General features: G+C 38.6%; 1 protein-coding gene across 1 annotated transcript in view; it reads left to right on the top strand.

Moving 5' to 3' along the window:
- PLCB1 (phospholipase C, beta 1 (phosphoinositide-specific)) overlaps positions 1 to 10,003 on the top strand; it is a 457,703-nt gene that overhangs the window by 326,103 nt on the left and 121,597 nt on the right. The gene's annotated exons all lie outside the window — the stretch shown is intronic.

A 10,003-nucleotide genomic window follows, 5' to 3' on the forward strand; every position in this document is an offset into this window, starting at 1 on the left:
AGCAGCAGCTATGTGTGCATCTAGACTGTAGTTATGGTAGTAAAGTGAGTCTTAAGGACAGAGCTCCTTGACACTGCTGGAATATCTTTTACATTACTGTGCTGCTGTGCCTTAGCTCTCAGTGTCAACTGAAATCATCAAGATGTGAATTCATTATAGTTTTTAATACACAAGACCTCACTCTTGGGCAAGGACCTGGAAGACAGTAGCTGAGGCTTGCTAATGTACAGACTGCACAAATTAGGCCAGCACTTTTAAGCAAAATATAATTTGGACAGGGAATAAAAAAGAAAAAAGCAGAAAAGTAAATGCCTGCCAAGAAATAAGCTGCAGTCCCATGTGGTTCTCTAGCTAATTTTAGATGCAGCACTTCATAGTCCAACTTGGAGATGATGTGGACCCCTGCTTCAATTTTAAGACTTAGAAGAGATTACTTGCTTATCTACACTACAGTGGGATTTCTCCCCACTCCTTAAAAATTACTAAATATTCAGATTTGTGTAGATATATGTCTTCTAATATTTTAGAAACAGTTTTGATTTAAAGAAAGAGATATTTGTAGCTGAAAATAGAGGGTGAAAACCAGTAAGAAACTGCTTGATACTACATACAGGGATCTGATTAAATGTGAACTGTAACACAGATGTGCTTGATACCAGATGCTGGACACTTGCATGTTTGTTAGCTACCATAGGCATATTTTTTATATATATATACATAGAATTTGCTATTAATAAAACACTAGTTTAAACTGTATCAGGAATGATGCTCCTTAACGCACCACCTGTGCTCACCAGAATCTCTGAACTCTGGCCATGCTTTGTCACAGCAGAGGTTTTTAAAGCTGTTGTGGGCATTTGGATGATCAATATCCACCAAAGTAAATGTAACATATAAATGTTGAGGAAAAGAAAATATTGAGTATTTAACATCTTCCCTGATTCTGTGTGTGTTTTACTGTTTTCTATCAGTGTTAGAGAAAAATGCATGTATTTCATAGGCTGTAGCCCCTGTGGGCTAGAGCCCTTTTTTCATGGGTGTTTCAAAAAGGCAAAAAAAACCTGTGATTCTAATAAAATAAATAAATAGCACCGTCAGCACTACACAGTGCCTTCAAGGTCTTGTAAAAATGCCAACAGGCACAAGATTTGGAATCTCTGTTTCTTCTCAGGTGACATTCCATTTTCCTTATCTTCCCTTCCCTTTTGAGGTGGCAGTGTCCTTGGAATGCTCCCACAGTTTTAATTGTGATTGCAGATGCTCTTTATAATAAAAATACATTACTATTTGATGTTATTTGTCTAGAAGCTTATAGGAAATCCTTCCTTCCTAAGGCAAAGTGTCTTGAGCTGCAGTACTTCTTCTGAAACCCATTTTAAAAAGTGGTTTTCCATTTGTAAACATAAAATTCTATCCAATGTTAATTTTCTCTGTGCACTTGTACGGATGATAAAATGGATATGATAGCTTCATTAGAATGATAAGCCTTTCTGATTCAAACATACTGAATTCGGCCTTACTTGGTTGATGATCTTTACTCTGCAAAGTATTCTGGATCTGTGTTCTTCAGCATGTGGTATTTCTGCATGGCTTAACTGATACTGAGCAAGCTCTTTTATGTATGCTACTTAAGCACAACATGCTTACCCCCTCATGTTTTCCCTTGCTGACTGCTTGTCTATCAGTAAGCATTTATCTCTGATATTGTACAGGAGTTACCATTCTCTGTTTGTTTATATTCAGATTTCCCTGTGTCCTATTACAATATACCCACTCAAGAGTAGAGCGATGACTCTTGCTCTATTTCATTTTTATTAAGTTTTCTGTTTCTTTTTCAAGAACACGTTGCCAGATAAAGCTTGTTTTGGTTTGTGGCCAGGGAGCTGTCTAGTTACCAAAAGTAGTTGAGCAAGTATAACCAAGGGCAGAATTTTTTCCTTGAAGTTTAGAAATCTGAAATGAAATTTGAACACAACAGGGTATTATCCTGGTTTGATTTTCAAGGATTTAACTAATGGGACAACCAATAAAGCCTCTACAAGACTGTTTCCTCATGCAGTTAGTTCTAGCTTTTTCAGACACTCACCCCAAGTCTTCCATTGCTTGCTCTGACCTTGTTACCTGGTTCTGTCTTTGACCTCTGTAACTGTTCTTCCTCATCCTTATCATTTATACTTAAAAAAACTTGATGACAATTTTATGACTGCCACTTTGGTTTTACATACTTGTCTTCCTTTTTGTCGTACATTCCGTGACACGCGTTATTATTCATTACACTTCTATAACTAATCTTCTGTATACAGACATGTTTCTGATATTAAGTAGTCAAAAATGAGAGTCATGAGACTGGGTGCAATGTCAGTGATCCCATTAAGATCCTTTATGTTGTCAGTAGTTAAATTAAGACTAAATGTTGTCCATTAAATCTGTACGATTGCCTGTGTGGTTAGGTTTAATTATGGATACATATGTTAATATATTTGATGCCACATGTGTTTACCTCTTTCATCCATGACTTGCTAGTAAAATATTCAGGTAAGCAATTTTTCCAATTTTTTTTTTTTTTTTTTTTTTTAATGCAGCTACATGCCGAAGCATTTCTGGTCTCTGCATCTCATCTGCTTTTTGGGATGATGGGTTTCTGGGCCTCTTCTTCCCAATTTGGCTCTGTATTTTGGATTTTTCTTTGCTTGAATAATCAGCTACCTAGCTTAAATTATTATTCATATTTTCTTATTTGATTTCCTTTCCATTCACCTAGTTCATTACACCTTTACTATCTTGTTTTGATAACTGCTCCCAGACAACTGTTCTTTAAATCCTGTGTTGTTGATTCTACTTTTTCAGATTATTAAAGACTGTATGAAACCAGACCCACTGCTGATCAGTGTGACAGCCTCCAGACTTCTCTCGTGCAATTCAGCTTTCAAATTCAAAAGAAACTCAAAGAAACCCTGATCTTCTACTCTGACCTGAGTTTATTTCCTTGTTTTCTATCTCTCTTCTGCACAGAAGGAAAAATTTGAATTTAAAAACTCTCTTAAATGTTTAACTAATACTCAGATAGAAAGACTGAGATATATTGCCCTTGCTCTACTTATTTCTTTGATTGAACTGTCTGACTCATATGAACTTGTCCCCTTGCTGATCATTGAGAAAACTGCTAAAATGGAGGAGTGACTGGCGACTTCTGCATGTGGTGTGTAATGATGGTTGATACATAGATATTTTGAAGTACCTTCAGATCCTCACCCAAGGCTTGAAAGTCTTTCCTGTCCCCAGTCTTCTTTCTAAATAGAGCAGCACTGACGTTCCTGGGGTAATGTCCGGTAATGCAATTGTAGGGCTGTGGCATTTTCAGTCTGGGTTCCCTTTGTACTCTCTTTTAAGATGATGTTGCTTAGACAATACAGTCCTATCCTGCCCCAGTTTACAGAACTGAATGCAGACAAAAATTCCAGTTAGGCCGTTGCAATATAGTCATAGCACACGTGTCTGGAAAGCCAAATGGGTTTCAGCATCACTTCCAGAATCACTTGGATGCAAATGCTGCAAGTGTCATCAGAGTGGCTGTCTCACATCATGTCCCACACAGTGTGAATTTTATGTTAATTTGTCCTTGTGAACTTCTCTGCTGGCTCACAAAGCTAGAAAGCATGAAGTAGCTAATGTGTGCCCAGTATCAAGAGACACACCAGAGGTATATGCATCCTACTCTACATTGTGCATGAAGATGTTAATACCTAATGAGCCATGAATTGCAGTGCTGGTTTGTGAAATAAAATTCCCAATGGGACATATTGTACAGATCTCTCACAGGATTATAAAATATCTGCTTTACTTGGCAGTGAGAGGAATAATTTGTATGGGATTACAGTGAATGTGATTACTGGTACAGATAGTAGTGCAATAGACCTGATTTTGCTGTCAAACAAATACAAACAATTTTGTGTTGCTGACTGGAAGATACAAGGTGCCAATTAATTGTCTTTCTGGTTTTGTTTGTTTTCTTTTTTACTTTAATGACATCTTTTGGCAAAATTGTGCCTTCCACTTTACATTATAACCAAGTGGGTAACAGCGGGGGCATAAACAAATGGAAGACTCTATTTAAGTTTGCAAATAAATGGAAATAAAAAGTTTTAGTTCCATGCAGCCAAATCTTTTGACTGCTTACAGGCAGATGCACATTTTAATTGTCATTAAAAAGAAACCACAAATTTGAAGGGATAAGCAAAGGCTGATGTTAAAGTTGGAAGACTGACATGCAAAGAAAAGTGTTCAGATAACTGTTCTTTTCTGCTGTCAGTTGTGCCTCTCTTGTTTTCTGACCTTCTTTGTCCCAAGATTTTGCCTAAAGGACTTGAAGGCTCCTTGGGGCATGCAAGGCAGACCTAGGGAAAATCAACTTGCAATCAAGTAGCTATGCATGCAGCTTATCTGCTGAAAGAAGGAGGACAAAGTTTAGATCAAGCAGTTGGGTTAAGAAGTTTGCAGGATTAGCTGTACTTTTATCTTTCCTCCAGTCTACTATGCCACTGGGGTTTGGAGCTTTATCCTGAGCTTCCACAGTGGGCACCGAACTGGTGAAGAAACTTCTTTTAGTAGCTTGACCCTACTTTGAACCCTCACGTCTCTTATCTTGTGCTTGGCACTGTGCTGCAGGTGTTGAGTGAGAAGTAGTTTGTTTATGTCCTCAAGTTGAGGAGCTGGCAACCTCCCAGGGACCCATGAGCGTATCCACATCCAGAACAATATCCCGGTCATGCTGGCATGCTACTGGGGTTGGGAATACAGAAACTTGTTGAGTTGCCTAAGTCTTATTAAGCAGCAGGAGAAGGGTTGTTGTGTCAAAAGCAGCCTAGGCTTTTGCCAGCACTGGAAACTGCATGCAAACAGTTTTACATGAGTCTGTTCCCCATGTCTGTGCTTGCACTGGAAGGTGCACAGTGCCCTGGCCCTGCACAAGCATCACTGCAAGCCCTGATGAGAAAAATAAGCTAGGTTCTCTAGATCTAGTCAGAGAGGCTTATGAAGAGCGTTGTGGGAACACAGTACATCTTCAAAGAGACGAGCCTGTTCATGAAGTACATTCTGTTCTATCAACCAGTTCAACTGACTGGATCGAATTTCTGTTCCGTGGCAAATTTGTGAAGACCACCTCTCAGGAAGGGGGAGATTCCAGATCTCATAAACTGCAGAAGAAAGCAGTTGTCTGATGAATGTTGACAATAGCTAAAGACCACAGAAGAGAGGATTCATTTAATTGCCTCTGTAGATTTTGTGAAATCTTAATAGGTCCTTTGCCAGCAGCATGCCACCTGACTGAAGACAGCTTTGAAGAAAATGGATTTGGGATGATGGAAGTGACTTCTATTATCTTTTAGAGTTGACAGATATTGATCACAAAGGAGCACTATTTCTTACGGGCAAAGTAACAGTTTTATTTGATTGTGCTTTTCTTTAAACTACCATCCAGGGGCATTTATGTCTCTGATCCATTGTAATAGATCTTGAAAGGCATGGGATCATGTAGCTGTAGCTAATAAGGAAATACTGTGAAATATTCAGAACTTGCCACTTCATTTGCACTTTTTCTTTTTCCCTTGTGACTATTTTGGAGCAATTGGGTGGAGCCAGAGATGCAGGGAAAGATCAAGCTGCCGGGCAAACATTTTCCATGTTTCATCTAATGAAGCTGATCATAGCCTGGGAAATTCAGTAGAATCTCTCAGCATCCCTATTAAATATATTACTTTTCTAATAGGAAATTTCTTCTTCCTATCAAATTTTAGGGAAAAAATACCAGACTTAGTTGACTTCAGTACACTGTGAGTCTGGTGGTGGTTCTTTGATCTCTGCACTATGTATGTCATACCTAGAAGGTGATGCATAATATGTTCCAAAGACATGGAGAAGTCAAGGTCCCTTTCTTTTTTAAGTTTCCTCCCTGTTTGGAGAATGGATTTTGGAAGATGTGTGTATGAATTTGGACAGAAGCACATAAATGCATCTCTGGGCTTTCCAGTAGCTTTATCTATTGTCAGCTTTCAATTTGGGTATGTTTTTAGAATTACACAAAAGTTGTATAATTTATAATTTACAAACAAGGGTTCAACTACACATTTATAATGTTGAGGTATTGGGAATGTTTGTAATGAAGAATAGATTAGATGCTTTCATATTTCTCCTCAATACTTGTGCCTTTATTTTGCAGATGTGTTCCATTGCATGATAAAAACATTAAAATGTATCTGTTACTAATTTGGCTTGAACAAAACTTTAGCCAGTTGCTTATGTGGGCTTTGGCAATCAAATATCCTTCAGCTGACATTCATCATAAATTTCTTCAGTCTAGTGAGTGCAGAGAAAAAAAAAAAAAAAAAGCCAACAACCCGTGTTAATCATCAGACACAGGGTATGAGCATCTTCTGTTCTGTGTGGGAGCTGGGTGGTGACAAACTCTGCAAGTCACCCAGCTGTGGCACATTATGCGGTGGCTTCTTGGTGGGATGTGCTGAGGCAGCACTCATCCTGTGAGCAGAAGTGGATTTGGATTATGCTAAAAAGGGAATGATTTATTAGAATATCCTTAATTTTTGTGTTGGTTTTTTTTCATGTGTCACTGGCTGTCCATGCTCAGGTGCTGGCAGCAGGGACTGTGGGGGTTACTGGGAGGGGAGGCTGGGACTGCCCTCCAGCTGGTTCCAGCTCGTTCTGCCTGGCTCCAGCAACCCCACCACAGGGCATGGCCCAGACCCTTGGCCATGCTGGCCGAGCCTCAGGAACAGAGGGTGTAAGAACTCGCAAAATGCTGCTTGCAGCAAGAACTGAGAGGGAAAATGTGAGAGAAGTGTGAGGTGAAGCCCGGAGAGCCCTGAGGGGAGAGGAGGAGCCATAGGCTCGGGGCAGGTAGGGCTCTGTATAGCCAAAGGTATTCCAGTAGCTCCATGGGAAGAAGAATGCAGGGTTGGGTGTTTAAGTAGACCACACATTACAGAAAAAAAGGAGGCATTTTTTGTGTTTGTGCTGTTTAGGTCTTTTAATAACGCACTGCTAAGTGACCCCATAGGAACATTCTAATTAATCAGAGAAAATGGAGAAGAGAGATTTGAGGGGAAAAAAAAATGTCTTGTGCTGGTAAACTTCAGACCCCATAGAGGAAAGAATTTTCAGTGAGTACTGTAGCTGTTGACATAGCTTCTGTTATGGTTACATCTGTGTTTGCTTTTCTGAGTGTGGCTTTGCCAACATAGCTAAAAGAGAGTCATCTGGAGTCTGGTCTTTTTTGTGCATTACACTTAGGATTTAGTAAAGGTCTTGAACCAGATGTTATTGAAGTTGATGGTAGCATTTTGACAAACAGTAGTGAGTTTTGGAACTGCCTCTGTCCTAATAAGTGACATCAGACCACATGGTGAGTGAAAAAGAAAAGTTAGCTCCCCAGTTTGAAGTATATAAAGCACAGCTGTTATTTTGAAAGTTTCATCAAAGGCCTCAGGTACAGGTGGTGAATCTGTCTTGTCCCCTTTATCTTTGCCTGGTGTATTTCTTTTCCCTCTAACTTCTTATATTCTAATAATATAATTAAATCTTCCTAATATATATCTTAAGATAAAAGGTGGCAGCTGTAATGGAAAGAACTGATCACAAATTAATTTTTTTATTGACAATGTCTGCAGTAAATTTGTAATAAGCTTAAGAAAATGTAGAACAGATCTTAGCAATAAACTGAGGCCATTTCTTTTTGGATGACTGTCCACTAAGGATCATCCTCACTGCAGCTGGGCTCAGAATATCATTGATGGTGGTCACAAACAATCTACTCTTTAATATCCAGGATACGAAGTCCCTTTGACATCTGCCATCTCCATTCCAGTCAAACACTCACTGGCACAACATTGACTGTAATTGAACTTGCAAATTGCTTCACTTTCTGAAATGCTGGCTGCTTAATTATTATGGGGAAAATAGCATTCTACAGCCATAAGCTCAGATAGCTGTGTAACTCAGAAACTATGCAATTACACATGTGAATAATACTTGCTGTGATTTATGATAATGTTAGCAGCAATACACAGAAGGACTGCTCTGCAGACCTTGTCTTACTTTAGTGTGGAACGGAGCAAAGAAGCAGGATGAACCACAAAAACGGAGTGAAGGGAAGAAGTGCAGGCCTGGGCCTTGCTTACTTTTATCATAAAGGTGTTCAAGTTCACCCAAACATGCTTCAAGAGGTTGTGCAATTCCAAATCCCAGCTCAACAGGAAATACACAGGTTTTCCATGGGTTATTGTCCAGTCACTTAATTTATCCTTAGCTTCAGGTTTCCATCTGAAAAACAAGGATTACAAGGACCCATTTTTTCAGGTATGCTATGAGGATTTAGCAGAGATCACTTTGAGATGCCTTTAAATATTATGTCTATATGAATTGCCATGAGTGTCTGTATAACAAAATAGAATTTTTTTCTGAAAACAGTGTGATTTTGATGCTGCAGTTTTTTTGAGGAATGTGTGTGAAAACCACTATGCTTCATTTTAGCCTGGAGAAGGAATGACAGAGCAGCTCTAATCCTAGTCTGGCTGAAAGGAGCACATTCAAAACAACGCAGAGAAATTGAGGATTACTCTGGATGAGCTATTGCAAACATCAGAAGTTGTCACTATTAACATGATGTGGCTTTGCTGGCTCCCCATTTAGCAGCTATCCCATTTAGATCCACCTGTTTTTCCTGTATGAGGCTGCTTGTGTGGTGTCTCCGTACACTACAAATAATATCTATATTCCAGTGAATTTAGCGCAGAGTGGATTTTAGCTCAAGCTAACTCTGTGCTAGTGGCTGATACAGTCTACATTCATGTCTCTCTGGTAGACTGACACAGCAAATAAGTTGTTCATAAATCTTTAGTTTCCTCAGAAACCTCTGTGGTGTTTTTTTCCTGATTTTTTTTTTTTTTTTTTTTCCTCGTGGAAAGTATGTAGGCCTCTGTCTGTGGATTCTTAATTACTCTATAACAAAACAGCTGTGAAGCCTGAAAAGACTGCACTCATATTACAGTCTTAAAATAGTGGATGGACTTGATGCTTTTCCTTCCAACTGTCTTGCAATTGCTGTCATAAGAAGGGATAATAATTGCATTACTCTGTACTGTCACTACACTCCTTTTCATATGAATAGGTTGATTTAGTGCCACCATGTTGGGATGCTATGAAAATGAGACATCTAAACTTAAGACTGTTTTATCTTTTCCTGTCTCATTAAGAGCCAAATCCTGGGGACCAAGCACAGATTTTAAGTAAATCCTTTGCATGCTCTGTTGCATCATGTGGTTACAAGCTTTACAAAAGTGATGCAGGTTGTCCATTACTTTTTCATATACATATACATATACATATTACTAGAAAAATATATGTAAAGTAATGTTTTAGGATAAAAAGGGATTGAACCTAAAAGGAGAGAGTAGCACAGTGAGCAGAACAGAAATCTTCCATTTTTCAGTGCCATAGTCAATTGACAAAGTTGTGGGGTTTTTTTATTATAGAGATACTATATAGAATATTTTAGGTCGGGGACAAAAAGTAAGAAGTTCTCATTGTTGGGAGTCCAGAAATGTAGCTGCTTCAAGGTTCTTCAGAGATAGAGAACATTTGTTTTACTATAAGCAATAGCAGAATTAACTAAAGCAAAGTGGTTGTGTAAATCTGCAAGTGAAATCTAGAAAAGTAACAAAAATACCAGGCAAAGAAAAATTACTCTAATTTGTTCTGTTAAACATTTATCTTTAAATATAGACTACAGGATTTTTATTTTTTTCAGTCTAAATATACAAACTGACACTAACCCTAAAATCAACTTTATGCAGAGAAGGCTTAACTGAGGAATTCATCTCGATGTAATAAGCACAGCTCCACTGTGAGATCAATGGTGATATTTAAGCTGAAGATAGGACTCAGCTTTCTAATTTACCAGCAGCATATGAAATAATCACTTATGCTGGCC

Source organism: Chaetura pelagica, unplaced genomic scaffold (genome assembly GCF_000747805.2).
Source record: "Chaetura pelagica isolate M959 unplaced genomic scaffold, ChaPel_1.0 scaffold111, whole genome shotgun sequence".
Lineage (NCBI taxonomy): Eukaryota > Metazoa > Chordata > Aves > Apodiformes > Apodidae > Chaetura > Chaetura pelagica.